Source organism: Pristiophorus japonicus, chromosome 8 (genome assembly GCF_044704955.1).
Source record: "Pristiophorus japonicus isolate sPriJap1 chromosome 8, sPriJap1.hap1, whole genome shotgun sequence".
NCBI classification, from domain to species: domain Eukaryota; kingdom Metazoa; phylum Chordata; class Chondrichthyes; family Pristiophoridae; genus Pristiophorus; species Pristiophorus japonicus.
Genome location: NC_091984.1, coordinates 15,285,755 through 15,299,893, shown reverse-complemented (window position 1 = coordinate 15,299,893; position 14,139 = coordinate 15,285,755).

Below are 14,139 nucleotides of genomic sequence, written 5' to 3'. Positions count from 1 at the left end.
AAAGCACTTTGGGACGTGCTGAGGATGTGAAAGACGCTCTATAAATGCAAGTCTTTCTTTCCACTGACACTGACATGGCCTGCTGAATGTTTCCAGCATTTTCTATTTTTATTCAGACTTCCAACATCTGCAGTTTTTTTTTTGTTTATTGAAATATGTAGCACTGGAGAGGAGAGAGCTCTGCAGCCCACTCAGACAAAGTTCAGGCAATCCCACACATGACATCTCAGGCCCCTCATTCACTTTGTCTGATAACAATCTATCCAGTTCTCTCATGAATTTGCCCACACCCTTCACTGTCCATTCTGTTCACTTTAAACAACGTCAATTTGAACCAACATACTACAAGAAAGGGGCACAGTTTCAAACTGATCAAAGGTAAGTTCAGTACTGAGGTCAGGAAACACTTCTTCATACAAAGTGGGGAAGTTTAACCCAATCAGCAAGAAAGGAACAGTTAAAGTGGAGTGGCTCTGTTTCCCGTTCTATTCCCATCGATTCCCCCATTTTACCATCATTAATAAATCCAAATCCGGTTCCCAAGACCAGCACGGGGATCCTGCTGGCATTTTAATCCACTCCCAAGTGATGTGCCCCACATGAAGCTGTCGGGAAGCCAGCAAAAGGCCCTCGAAGCTGAGTTTTAAATCCTTCTTTAGCAAGGTCAGGTGTGCTCCTCTGGGTCCCACGAGGAAGGCTCGTGCCTCCTGCAGCCCCAGGCTCCCAACCCCTCCCCATCCACGAGACACTTTCAACAAGCCGCCCCCGCTGCCCCCACCCTCAGGACTCACCTTGCTGCCGGCCGCCTTCTCTTGGTGCTGGTGAGCCACCAATCTTCCCCCAAATCGCCCCTCCCCCGCTGCCGATTTCCACTTGAAACGAACGAGCAGATGACTGGTGACATTCAAACAATAAATTATTGGGCCCCCCTACCTCTTCCACCGACAGTTCAAATCGTTCCTGTTCAGGGTGATCAAGGTGTGGGAGGACCTTCTGGGTAAAGCAGTGCCAGCAAACGGTTTCAGAGACTGGGCAACGCACTTTAGGAAGGAAGTCAAGGGCTTAGAGCGAGTGCAAAGGAGGTTTACAAGAAAGGTACCAGGGGTGAGTGACTTCAGCTATGTGGAGAAACTGGAAAAGCTGGGCGTTGTTCTCCTTAGAGCAGAGAAGATTAAGGGGAGGTGCTCAAAATCATGAAGAGTTTTGATAGAGTGAATAGGGAGGAACTGTTTCCAGTGGCAGGAGGGTTGGTAATCAGAGGACACAGATTTAAGGTTTAAGATAATTGGCAAAAGAACCATAATAAACTTTTTTTACCCAGCGCGTTGTTGTGATCTGGAACGCACAGCCTGAAAGGGTGGTGGAAGCAGATTCAATTGGGACTTTCAAAACGAAAATGGATATATACCGGTGTCATGTATTTGCTTCATGGGTTCTTTGCTTAAGAATTCATAGCAACACATTGCTATTAAGAACTAGATGGTTTATTAACAAAGGTTTAACAAGCACAGTACACGTTACCAGTTCATCCACTAGGCTCATAACTGCATACCTCATCTTGGATCCCCTAAACTCAGCTGGCTGGAGTTTTATTGAGACTTGTGAACATCACAAGACTGGCTAAGCCACTCACAATTTAATGGTTCTACAACTATTTTTAGCTGTATCCGTAATCAAGTGCCCCCTTATTTTTTGTTTTTTTTGGGGAGCACTAAAAACACGAATTATACAAGTGCCCCGTGGCTAAAAGGGTGGGGGGGAGGCACTAAAAACAGGCACAATAAACAAATTAAACTTTAGACAAAACATCAAATTAAAATTTGGTTGCTGGGGGTGATGATGCACTCCAGTCCCTCCGGTGCCCACCTCTCGCGGAAGGCCGCGAGCGTACCGGTGGACACCACGTGCTCCGTCTCCAGGGACACCCTGGCTCGGATGTAACCGCGGAAGAGAGGTAGGCAGTCGGGCTGAACGGCCCACTTGACTGCCCGCTGCCTGGACCGGCTGATGGCCCCCTTGGCCATGCCCAGGAGCAGTCCTATGAGGAGACCTTACAACATGCCCGCTCCCCTCCGCACAGGGTGCCCAAAGATCAGGAGTGTGGGACTGAAATGCAACCAGAATTTGAGGAGCAGCCCCTTCAAATATTGGAAGAGGGGCTGCAACCTCGCACGTTCCATAAAAACGTGGAACACGGACTCTTCCAGACCGCAGAAATTGCAGGCAGCCTGGGAGCCCGTGAATCGACTTAAAAACTTACTGCACAGGACTGCTCCGTGCACCACCCTCCAGGCCAAGTCCCCAATAAATGAACGCATAGAGTGCATTCCATTGGGGTCGCCTGCCTCCTCCGGATGGCAAGATGGTACGCCATGGCGTGTCCGGTCGGCAGATGAGGACGGCAAAGTGGAGAGTGTGCAAGAGCAGCCCGTACAGGAATCCGCTCCACGCAGAACTGAAAGGCAAGGAGAGGATTTCCTGGAGGAGGCTCAAGTTGCGAGACGCCGGCTCCTCAATGGCTCTACAACTCTTTTGGTTGGAATCAAATTAACCAATTAATCAAGTACCCCCTGGTTAAAGGGGGGGACACTGCAAACATTTTTCAAGTGACCTTTTTTGGGTTTTTTTTGTTTTTTTTGGTGTTTTTTTTTTGTTTTTTTTGGTGGGGTTTTTTTTGTGGGGTTTTTTTGGGCATTAAAACAGAAATATATACAAGTGCCCCCTATAAAAGGGGAGGGGGACACTAAAACCTGGCACTAAAAACAAATTAAACTTTAAAACATATAAAATCAAATTAAAATTTGATTGCCGGGGGTGATGATGCATTCCAGTCCCTCCGGCGCCCATCTCTCGCGGAAGGCCGCGAGCGTACCGGTGGACACCGCGTGCTCCATCTCCAGTGACACCCTGGACCGGATGTAAGCACAGAAGAGAGGCAGGCAGTCGGGTTGAACGATCCCCTCGACCGCCCGCTGCCTGGACCGGCTGATGGCCCCCTTGCCCAGGAGCAGTCCTACGAGGAGGCCCTCGGACCTACCCGCTCCCCTCCGCACAGGGTGCCCAAAGATCAGGAGTGTGGGACTGAAGTGCAGCCAGAAATTGAGGATCAGCCCCTTTAAATATTGGAGCAGGGGCTGCAACCTCACACATTCAATAAAAACATGGAACTCGGACTCTTCCAGACCACAGAAAGTGCAGGCGGCCTGGGAGTCCGTGAACCGGCTTAAAAATTTGTTGCACGGCACTGCTCCGTGCACCACCCTCCAAGCCAAGTCCCCGATAAATCGTGGGAGGACTCCCGCGTAGAGTGCACTCCATCGGGGACCCCCGCCTCCTCCAGACGGCAAGATGGTACGCCATGGCATGTCCGGACGGCAGACGAGGATGGCAAAGTTGAGAGCGTGCAGGAGCAGCCCGTACAGGAAACCCCTCCGCGCGGAACTGAAAGGCACGGAGGGGATTTCCCCGAGGCGGCTCAAGTTGTGAGGCGCCGGCTCCTCACAGGTGCCTCACAGGTGCCCACATTACAGCTGGAAGGGGAAAGAGCTCTTTCAAAGGGCCACGCAGGCACGATGGGCCGAATGGCCTCATTCTGTGCTGTGTGATTTTATGATACAAGTGGGACTATGCGGGGGGAATGAAGACCTTTTATTCTATGTGGATAAATGGAGCCTTCGCCTGGGTTGCCGAGACACTTGCTGGGACAGGCAGGAACCTCATCAACTGTACACAACAAAACCCTAATTTAAAGCTGAGCTCCACACCTCTGCCCCCCCCCACAAAAAATAAGTAAATAATGATATTTGTGGGGCCAGAAGGAACAGGAATGCTTCCTCCGGGCTCCACAACAATCCTGTGGGCTGCTGCTGACTCGGCCTCCACCCTTGCAATCACCCTCCCCACGTGCGCCCCCGGGACTCGGAACTATTTGCCAACCATTCAGGTAGACCCCCCCAGCCGGAGAGCTGCAGTGGGCCCATGGAGCTCCGCGGCAGCATGATAATCAGGCTCAGCTCGCAAAACCGGCCAAAGTGACAGGCCGTAACTCCCCTCTGCTTTCCACAGCAGAACGTCGTTAACTTCCAAAGTTTGCCCTTAATCCCGCCCCCTGCCGTCGCCAGCCAATCATGCAGTGCCCAGCGTAGCCACCTGGGAAATGACGAGCCAAATAGAATTTGAACCATGAAATATTCGCATGCTAATGTGTTGAGGAACTCATTTAGCGAGATGAACATGATTAATTGTGTTGGGAGACCTTTCGTTTGTGAAACAAAGCTCCCCATTGGACGGCTCTAATCAAATGCAGTTAGGAAATTGTCACAAAAACCCGATCCTGTTTCAACAGATTGACAGCCTGTTGGGACCAAGCTGAGCTAAAGGGGGAACACCAGTGTTAAATATAAATGTGCTGCTCACCTACATAGCAATTATATGCTGCAAGAAGCGAAAGCAGGTCAGAGCCGAGAAGGAATGGACGTGCATTTCTATAATACCTTTCATCAACTCAGAACGTCCCAACGCACTTTGCAGATAATGAAGACATTTTGAAGTGCCAGACACTGTTGTAATGGAAGGAAACGCGGCAGGCAGTTTGCGCACAGCAAGCTCCCACAAACAGCAGTGAGATAAGCAACCATTGAATCTGTTCTTAGTGATAGAAACATAGAAACATAAAAAATAGATGTAGGAGTAGGCCATTTGGCCCTTCGAGCCTGCACCACCATTCAATATGATTATGGCTGATCATGCAACTACAGTACCCCATTCCTGCTTTCTCTCCATACCCCTTGATCCCTTTAGCTGTAAGGGCCACATCTAACTCCCTTTTGAATATATCTAACGAACTGGCCTCAACAACTTTATGTGGTAGAGAATTCCACAGGTTCACAATTCTCTGAGTGAAGAAGTTTCTCCTCATCTCGGTCCTAAATGGCTTACCCCTTATCCCGAGACTGTGAACCCTGGTTCTGGATTTCCCCAACATCGGGAGCATTCTTCCTGCATCTAGCCTGTCCAATCCCGTCAGAATTCTATATGTTTCTATGAGATCCCCTCTCATTCTTCTAAATTCCAGTGAATATAAGCCTAGTCGATCCAGTCTTTTTCATATGTCAGTCCTGCCATCCCGGGAATCAGTCTGGTGAACCTTCGCTGCACTCCCTCAATAGCAAGAATGTCCTTCCTCAGATTAGGAGACCAAAACTGCACACAATATTCAAGGAGGATGTTGGTTGAGGGATGAACGTTAGCCAGGACACCTGCGGAGAATTCCCCTGCTCTTCTTCGAATAGTGTCTTGGAACCTTTTACACCCACTTGCTAGGGAAGACAAGGCCTCAGTTTAACATCTCATCCAAAAGATGGCACCTCTGACAGTGCAACGCTCCCTCAGTACCGCACTGGGAGTGTCTGTGTTGATTAAAAGAATATAAGAATTAGGAGCAGGTACAGGCCATACTTCCCCTCAAGCCTGCTCCATCAGTGAATAAGATCATGTCTGATCTTTTACCTCAACACCACTTTCCCGCCCTATCCCCACATCCACAAATATTATGTGGATTATCCTGGAGCGGGGCTTGAGCCCACAAGCTTCTGGCTCTGAGGGGCATGGATTTTAACTGGGCATGGAAAACCAGCTCCCATTTCCCATCTGGCAGAGGCAGCAGGAGCCCTGGGCCTTGGTCCCAGCTCCAGGCTGGGAACAGGTGTGCGGATGGCATTGAGCGGCAGCCGGCAGGCGAACATCGGACAGCCACTTGAATGCCCACTGGCTTCCAAGGCGAGTGGTGGGGAGGGTCACGCGGGAGGGAAGGGTTGGCGGGGGAGGAGAGGGGAAGGAGTCCGGGGCAGGGGAGGACGCAATGTTTCTTGTGAGGCCCAGCAGAGCACTCCGACTCCTGCACGCTTGTTTTTGCCCAGCGGAAAACCCTCTCCGGCCCCAGTTACAGGACCCCGGTTTGCATGGATCTATGAGACCCTCCGCCTGCTTCAGGTGGGAACCTCATTCACCTGCAACCTCCCTAAACCTCTCCGCCTCTCAACCTCTCTTTGCTCCTTTAAGGCGCTCCTTAAAACTTACTTCTTTAACCAAACTTTTGGTCATCTGCGGTAATTTCTGCTTCTGTGGCTTGATGTTAAATTTATCTGTTTTATCTTATATCACGACTGTGAAGCACTTTGGGATGTTTTGCTATGTTAAAGGTGCTATATAAATAAAGGTTATTGTCGTTGTTGTTGTTGCAGCAGCAACCTTGCATGTTAACATCCCAATTGGTCGGGATCTGAGCTGGTAAATGCTCTGCTCGTTTTTAACCATCCATCCCCCTTTCCATACCTGCCTCCTCCCACCTGTCTGTTTCCGCGGGCGAGCAGGGTATAAATCGACCCCGAAGGTAATGGTGCTCCCGCTGAGCTAAGCCTAAAACCAGAACTGCCGCCCACTGCCTTACAAAGGAGATTGTTTTTGTATCTATTTCTGAAGTATTGGAAAATGTCCCGTTGGCTAACAAAGTCCATGGGAGATTCTGGATTAAAGTGTTCAGAATAGAAGAATGAGCCGGATGGGCTAAATGGGCTGCTGCATCTGCAGGACTTTTCAGCAGGTCGAAAAGATATCAGCTTGGCTCACCTGGTGGTTACTTTTGTCTCAAAGTTGTGAGTTTAAGCCCTTCTTCAAGACTTCATATGTACATGAAAGACTTGCATTTATATAGCACTTTCACACCACCGGACATCTCAAAGTGTCTTACAACCAATGAAGTATCTTTGGAGTGTAGTCACTGTTGTAATGAGGGAAACGCAGCAGCCAATTTGCACACAGCAAGCTCCCACAAACAGCAATGTGATAATGACTAGATAATCTGTTTTTGTTATGTTGATTGAGGGATAAATATTGGCCAGGACACAAGGGATAACTCTTCTGCTCTTCGTCGAAATACTGCCATGGGATCTTTTACATCCACCTGAGAGAGCAGACGGGGCCTCGGTTTGATGTCTCATCCAAAAGACGGCACCTCCAACAGTGCATCATCATCATAATCATAGGCAGTCCCTCAGAATCGAGGAAGGCTTGGTTCCACTCTTAACATGAGTTTTTAGGTGGCTGTACAGTCCAATACGAGAACCACAGTCTTTGTCACAGGTCGGACAGATAGTCGTTGAGGGAAGGGGTGGGTGGGACTGGTTTGCCGCACGCGCTTTCAGCAGCCTGCGCTTGATATTTGAATGCTCTCGGCGACGAGACTCAAGGTGCTCAGCGCCCTCCTGGATGCACTTAGGGCGGTCATAAGAACATATCAACATAAGAATTAGGAACAGGAGTAGGCCATCTAGCCCCTCGAGCCTGCTCCACCACTCAACAAGATCATGGCTGATCTGGCCGTGGACTCAGCTCCACTTGCCCGCCTGCTCCCCATAACCGTTAATTCCCTTATTGGTTAAAAATCTATCTAACTATGATTTGAACACATTCAATGAACTGGCTTCAACTGCTTCCCTGGGCAGAGAATTCCACAGATTCATAACCCTCTGGGAGAAGAAATTCCTTCTCAACTCAGTTTTAAATTGGCTCCCCCGTATTTTGAGGCTGTGCCCCCTAGTTCTAGTCTCCCCAACTAGTGAAAACAACTTCTCTGCCTCTATCTTGTCTATCCCTTTCATTATTTTAAATGTTTCTATAAGATCACCCCTCATCCTTCTGAACTCCAACAAGTAAAGACCCAGTCTACTCAATCTATCATCATAAGGTAAACCCCTCATCTCCAAAATCAGCCGAGTGAATCGTCTCTGTACCCGCTCCAAAGCTAGTACATCCTTCCTTAAGTAAGGTGACCAAAACTGCAAGCAGTACTCCAGGTGCAGCCCCACCAATACCCTGTACAGTTGCAGCAGGACCTCCCTGCTTTTGTACTCCATCCCTCTCGCAATGAAGGCCAACATTCCATTCGCCTTCCTGATTACCTGCTGCACCTGCAAACTAACTTTTTGGGATCCATGCACAAGGACCCCCAGGTCCCTCTGCACCACAGCATGTTGTAATTTCTCCCCATTAAATAATGTTCCCTTTTACTGTTTTTTTTCCCAAGGTGGATGACCTCACATTTTCCGACATTGTATTCCATCTGCCAAATCTTAGCCCATTCGCTTAACCTATCTAAATCTCTTTGCAGTCTCTCTGTGTCCTCTACACAACCCGCTTTCCCACTAATCTTTGTGTCATCTGCAAATTTTGTTACACTACACTCTGTCCCCTCTTCCAGGTCATCTATGTATATTGTAAACAGTTGTGGTCCCAGCACCGATCCCTGTGGCACACCACTAACCACCGATTTCCAACCCGAAAAGGACCCATTTATCCCGACTGTCTGCTTTCTGTTAGCCAGCCAATTCTCGATCCATGCTAATACATTTCCTCTGACTCCGCGTATCTTTATCTTCTGCAGTAACCTTTTGTGTGGCACCGTATCGAATGTCTTTTGGAAATCTAAATACACCACATCCATCGGTACACCTCTATCCACCATGCTTGTTATATCCTCAAAGAATTCCAGTAAATTAGTTAAACATGATTTCTCCTTCATGAATCCATGTAGCATCTGCTTGATTGCACTATTCCTATCCAGATGTCCCGCTATTTCTTCCTTAATGATAGCTTCAAGCATTTTCCCCACTACAGATGTTAAACTAACCGGCCTATAGTTACCTGCCTTTTGTCTGCCCCCTTTTTTAAACAGATGCATTACATCAGCTGCTTTCCAATCCGATGGTACCTCCCCAGAGTCCAGAGAATTTTGGTGGATTATAACAAATGCATCTGCTATAACTTCCGCCATCTTTTTTAGTACCCTGGGATGCATTTCATCAGGACCAGGGGACTTGTCTACCTTGTGATCCATTAGCCTGCCCAGCACTACCCTGCTAGTGATAGTGATTGTCTCAAGGTCCTCCCTTCCCACATTCCCGTGACCAGCAATTTTTGGCTTGGTTTTTGTGTCTTCCACTGTGAAGACCGAAGCAAAATAATTGTTTAAGGTCTCAGCCATTTCCACATTTCCCATTATTAAATCCCCCTTCTCATCTTCTCAGGGACCAACATTTACTTTACTCACTCTTTTCCGTTTTATATATCTGTAAAAGCTTTTACTATCTGTTTTTATGTTTTGCGCAAGTTTACTTTCGTAATCTATCTTTCCTTTCTTTATTGCTTTCTTAGTCATTCTTTGCTGTCGTTTAAAATTTTCCCAATCTTCTATTTTCCCATTAACCTTGGCTACCTTATACTCATTGGTTTTTAATTTGATACTCTCCTTTATTTCCTTGGTTATCCACGGCTGGTTATCCCTTCTCTTACCGCCCTTCTTTTTCACTGGAATATATTTTTGTTGAGCACTATGAAAGAGCTCCTTAAAAGTCCTTCACTGTTCCTCAATTGTGCCACCGTTTAGTCTGTGTTCCCAGTCTACTTTAGCCAGGGACTCACAGGTGTCAGTGGGGATGTTGCACTTTTTCAGGGAGGCTTTGAGGGTGTCCTTCTAATGTATCCGCTGCACAACTTTGGCTTATTTGCTGTGAAGGAGTTCCGAGTAGAGCGCTTGCTTTGGGAGTCTCGTGTCTGGCATGCGAACTATGTGGCCTCCTAGTGGAGCTGATCAAGTGTGGTCAGTGCTTCAATGCTGGGGATGTTGGCCTGGTCGAGGACGCTAATGTTGGTGCATCTGTCCTTCTAGGGGATTTGTAGAATCTTGCGGAGACTATCATGTATGTAACCTTTCTGTAACAACACTGCAATACTGTATATATGTAAGAAATGCACACCTTGACCAGAGGGGGTGAACTTGTGGGAGGCACTCCTCACCTGGTCACCCAGGTATATAAAGGGAGATCCCACGCAGGGTCATCACTTCTTGGTCCTGTGAATAAAGGTTCAGGTCATGGAGTGACCTTGTCCATAGAATGTGCCTCATGTGGATTTGTAGTATTGTGTAAGGACTTTACATTGGAAACGAGAAACGGGAATCAACGACCTATGAGAATGGTCACCGGCAGCACAGATGAACGGTACTGTGTTGGTGAGGACTGGGACGATTTCATTGAGAGGCTCCAGCAGAGTTTTGTCACGAAGGACAGGCTGGGAGACGGAGCAGCCGACAAGCGAAGGGCTCATCTGCTGACCAGCTGTAGACCGAAGACTTACACGCTCATGAAAGACCTGCTCGCACCCGAGAAGCCAGCGGACAAAACCTTCGAAGAGCTCAGCAAACTAATCGGTGAGCATCTCAAACCGGCGAGCAGCGTACACATGGCCCGACACAGATTCTATACATACCGATCTCAGGAAGGACAGAGCGTACCGGATTTTGTTGCGGACCTCCGGCGCTTGGCCAGCCTCTGTAAGTTCACAGATGTCTGCAGGGCAGAGATGCTAAGGGATTTCTTTATTGAGGGCATCGGTCATGCTGGGATTTTCAGAAAGCTAATTGAGACCAAGGACTTGACCTTGGAAGCGGCGGCGTTGATGGCTCAGACTTTTATGTCGGGGGAGGAGGAAACCAAGATAATATACGTGCGCAATTCTGCCTCCAACATGGCGATGGATCAGGGAGTCAATATCATAAACGCGACACAGAGCCCCGCAGGCAGGCAGGGTAGTTCGACACACCCCAGGCAGCAACAGACCCAAGAGTAAGTCCCCAACAGAGATAATGGCAGGCTGAACGGACATTTACGCCCCCCCCAGTGGACAATGCGGCCCGGGATGGGGCCATTGACACCCACAAACAGGGTGCTCAAGAGCAGTCAAAGGAACAATCAGCAAGGAATGCCTTGCAACAGCTCTTTTGTTCACAACAATGGGAATCTCAGTTCATGCTGGAGGTGTGGGGGCAGACATGCTGCCAGGACTTGCAGGTTTCAACAGTTCGCCTGCAGAAATTGTAACCTCACTGGCCATTTAGTCAGAATGTGCAGAAAGCCTGTAACCAGGCTAATATACGAGGCGGATGAACCAGATGAGGGGTCTGCGAGGTTCACTGATAGTTCAGCGGGTTCATATGGCAAACGTTCACAGCTCATATACCAAAACACCACCTATGATGATGAAAGTCCTATTAAACGGCATCCCTGTACGCATGGAGCTGGAAACGGGGGCCAGCCAGTCACTCATGGGTGTTCAACAATTCGAAAAGCTGTGGCCACTCAAAGCCAGCAGACCCAAACTAGAACGCATTGAGACGCAATTACGGACGTACACCAAAGAAATCATTCCAGTGCTAGGCAGTGCAATGTTGGCGGTTACACACAATGAATCGGTGAACCAGCTGCCGCTCTGGATTGTCCCGGGCAATGGTCCCGCACTGTTGGGGAGGAGCTGGTTAGCTGAGATGAACTGGAAATGGGGGGGATGTGCACGCCATGTCATCTGTGGAGCGAAGTTCATGCTCACAGGTCCTACAGCAATTTGAGTCACTATTTCAACCTGGCGTTGCAACGTTCAAAGGCACCAAAGTAGTGATACGCATCACCCTGGATGCCAGACCAGTGCACCACAAAGCCAGAGCTGTGCCGTATGTGATGCGGGAGAAAATTGAGAGTGAGTTGGACCGGTTGCTGAGAGAGGGCATCATCTCGCCCATTGAATTCAGCGACTGGGCGAGCCCCATCGTTCCCGTCCTAAAAGCGGATGGCTCAGTCAAGATCTGTGGTGACTACAAGGCCACTATCAACCGAAAGTCCCTACAAGACCAATATCCATTCCCGAGAGTGGAGGACCTTTTTGCCACACTAGCGGGCTGCAAGCTGTTCACCAAGTTGGACCTCACTTCAGCCTATATGACCCAAGAACTGGTCGACGAATCTAAACTACTGACCACCATCACTATGCACAAGTGGCTGTTTGTTTACATCAGGTGTCCGTTTGGCATTCGATCAGTGGCCACAATTTTTCAAAGTAACATGGAAAGCCTTCTCAAATCCATTCCTGGAACAATCGTATTTCAGGACGACATCCTCATCACCAGTCGTGACATCGAGGAACACCGAGGAACACCTCCACAACCTGGAGGAGGTGCTACGCCGACTGGACCGGGTAGGCCTGTGACTTAAGACGTCTAAGTGTGTGTTTTTGGCTCCCGAGGTCGAGTTTCTGGGCAGGAGGTTTGGTGCAGATGGGATTCGGCGCACCGAATCCAAAACGGAGGCGATTCGATGAGCACCCAGGCCCTGCAACACATCGGAGTTGTGTTCATTTCTGGGACTCTTGAACTATTTCGGGAACTTTCTGCCGAACTTAAGCACATTGTTCGAGCTGCTACACATGCTCCTGCATAAGGGCTGTGATTGGTTTTGGGGGGACTGTCAGGAGCGGGCTTTCAATTGGGCCCGGAACCTACTTTGTTCAAATAAGTTGTTGACCCTGTACGACCCTCGAAAGAAATTGATTCTGACATGTGCTGCATCGCCCTATGGGGTTGGGTGCGTGTTGCAGCAGGGTAATGCTGAGGGCCAACTACAATCTGTGGCTATGCCTCCAGGTCGCTCTCTCAAGCTGAACGGGGTTATGGGATGGTTGAGAAGGAAGCACTCGCATGTGTCTATGGGTTGAAAAAGATGCATCAGCACCTTTTTGGCAGGAGGTTCGAATTAGAAATGGACCACAAGTCGTTAACATCCCTGTTGTCAGACAGCAAGGCTGTCAATGCCAACGCGTCAGCTCACATACAACGATGGGCTCTCACGCTCGCTGAGTATGACTACACCATCCGGCACTGGCCCGGCACCAAAAATTGCGCTGACACGCTCAGCAGGCTCCCACTGGCCACCACTGAGGGGTCAGCGGAGCAAAGCCCTGAGATGGTCATGGCTGTCGATGCCTTTGACAGCGCAGGCTCCCCGATCACAGCTTGCCAGATCAAAATCTGAACCAATAGAGATCCCCTCCTATCCCTGATTAAGAACTGTGTCCTGACATTGGTCGCCCACACACGGAGTATGCCCTGAGGAGGTCAGACCGCTTCACAGACGGATGGATGAGATCTCCATCCAAGCCGATTGCCTACTTTGGGGCAGCCGGGTAATCATGCCCCAGAGGGGCAGGGAAGCATTCATCAGCGAACTCCACAGCGAGCACCCAGGCATCGTGCTGATGAAGGCCATTGCCCGGACACGTGTGATGGCCTGGAACACTGTGTTCACAGGTGCACGATGTGTGCCCAGCTAGGTAATGCCCCCAGGGAGGCCCCGCTCAGCCCATGGCCCTGGTCCACCAGGCCATGGTCACGTATTCATGTAGACTACGCGGGCCCGTTCATGGGAAAAATGTTTCTCATTGTGGTTGATGCGTACTTGAAAAGGATCGAGTGCATCATTTTGAATTCGTGCACGACATCCACCACCGTGGAGAGTCTGCGCGCGGTCATTGCGACCCACGGCTTGCCAGACATCCTTGTTAGCGATAATGGCCCATGTTTCACAAGCTACAAATTCCGGGAGTTCATGTCAGGTAATGGCATTAACCATGTCAGGACAGCACCGTTCAAGCCGGACTCCAATGGCCTGGCGGAACGTGCGGTCCAAATCATAAAGCAAGGCATGCTCCGGATTCAAGGACCCTCCCTTCAATGCCGCCTATCGCGCCTCCTGCTGGCCTGCAGGTCCCGACCGCATTCGTTCACGGGGGTCCCGCCCGCGGAGCTACTCGTGAAATGAACACTCAATACTCGGCTGTCCCTCATTCATCCAGTCCTGTACGACATTGTTGAGGGCAAGCGCCAGTCCCAAAATGAGTACCATGACCAAAATTCAAGGGGGAGATGTAAAGAAATTGATGACCCCATATTTGTTCTCAATCACGCTTTGGGGTCCAAATGGCTTGAGCGTACTGTAATCGACAAAGAGGGGAATAGGGTCATCGTGGTTAAACATAACAATGCTGCAAGAATCTGGACCACGTTAAAAAAAAGATTCAGCATGGACACGGAGGAATCTGAGGAAGATCATGAGATGGTATTCACAGCACCACCAGTGAATGAGCAACAAGAACATTCAGCAGCATGCACAGTCCCTGCGGTCAGCCCGGCCAGGCCGGAATCACCACAGGTGACAGACACGCATACCAAGGCTCAACAACCAGAGCCTCAACTGCGGC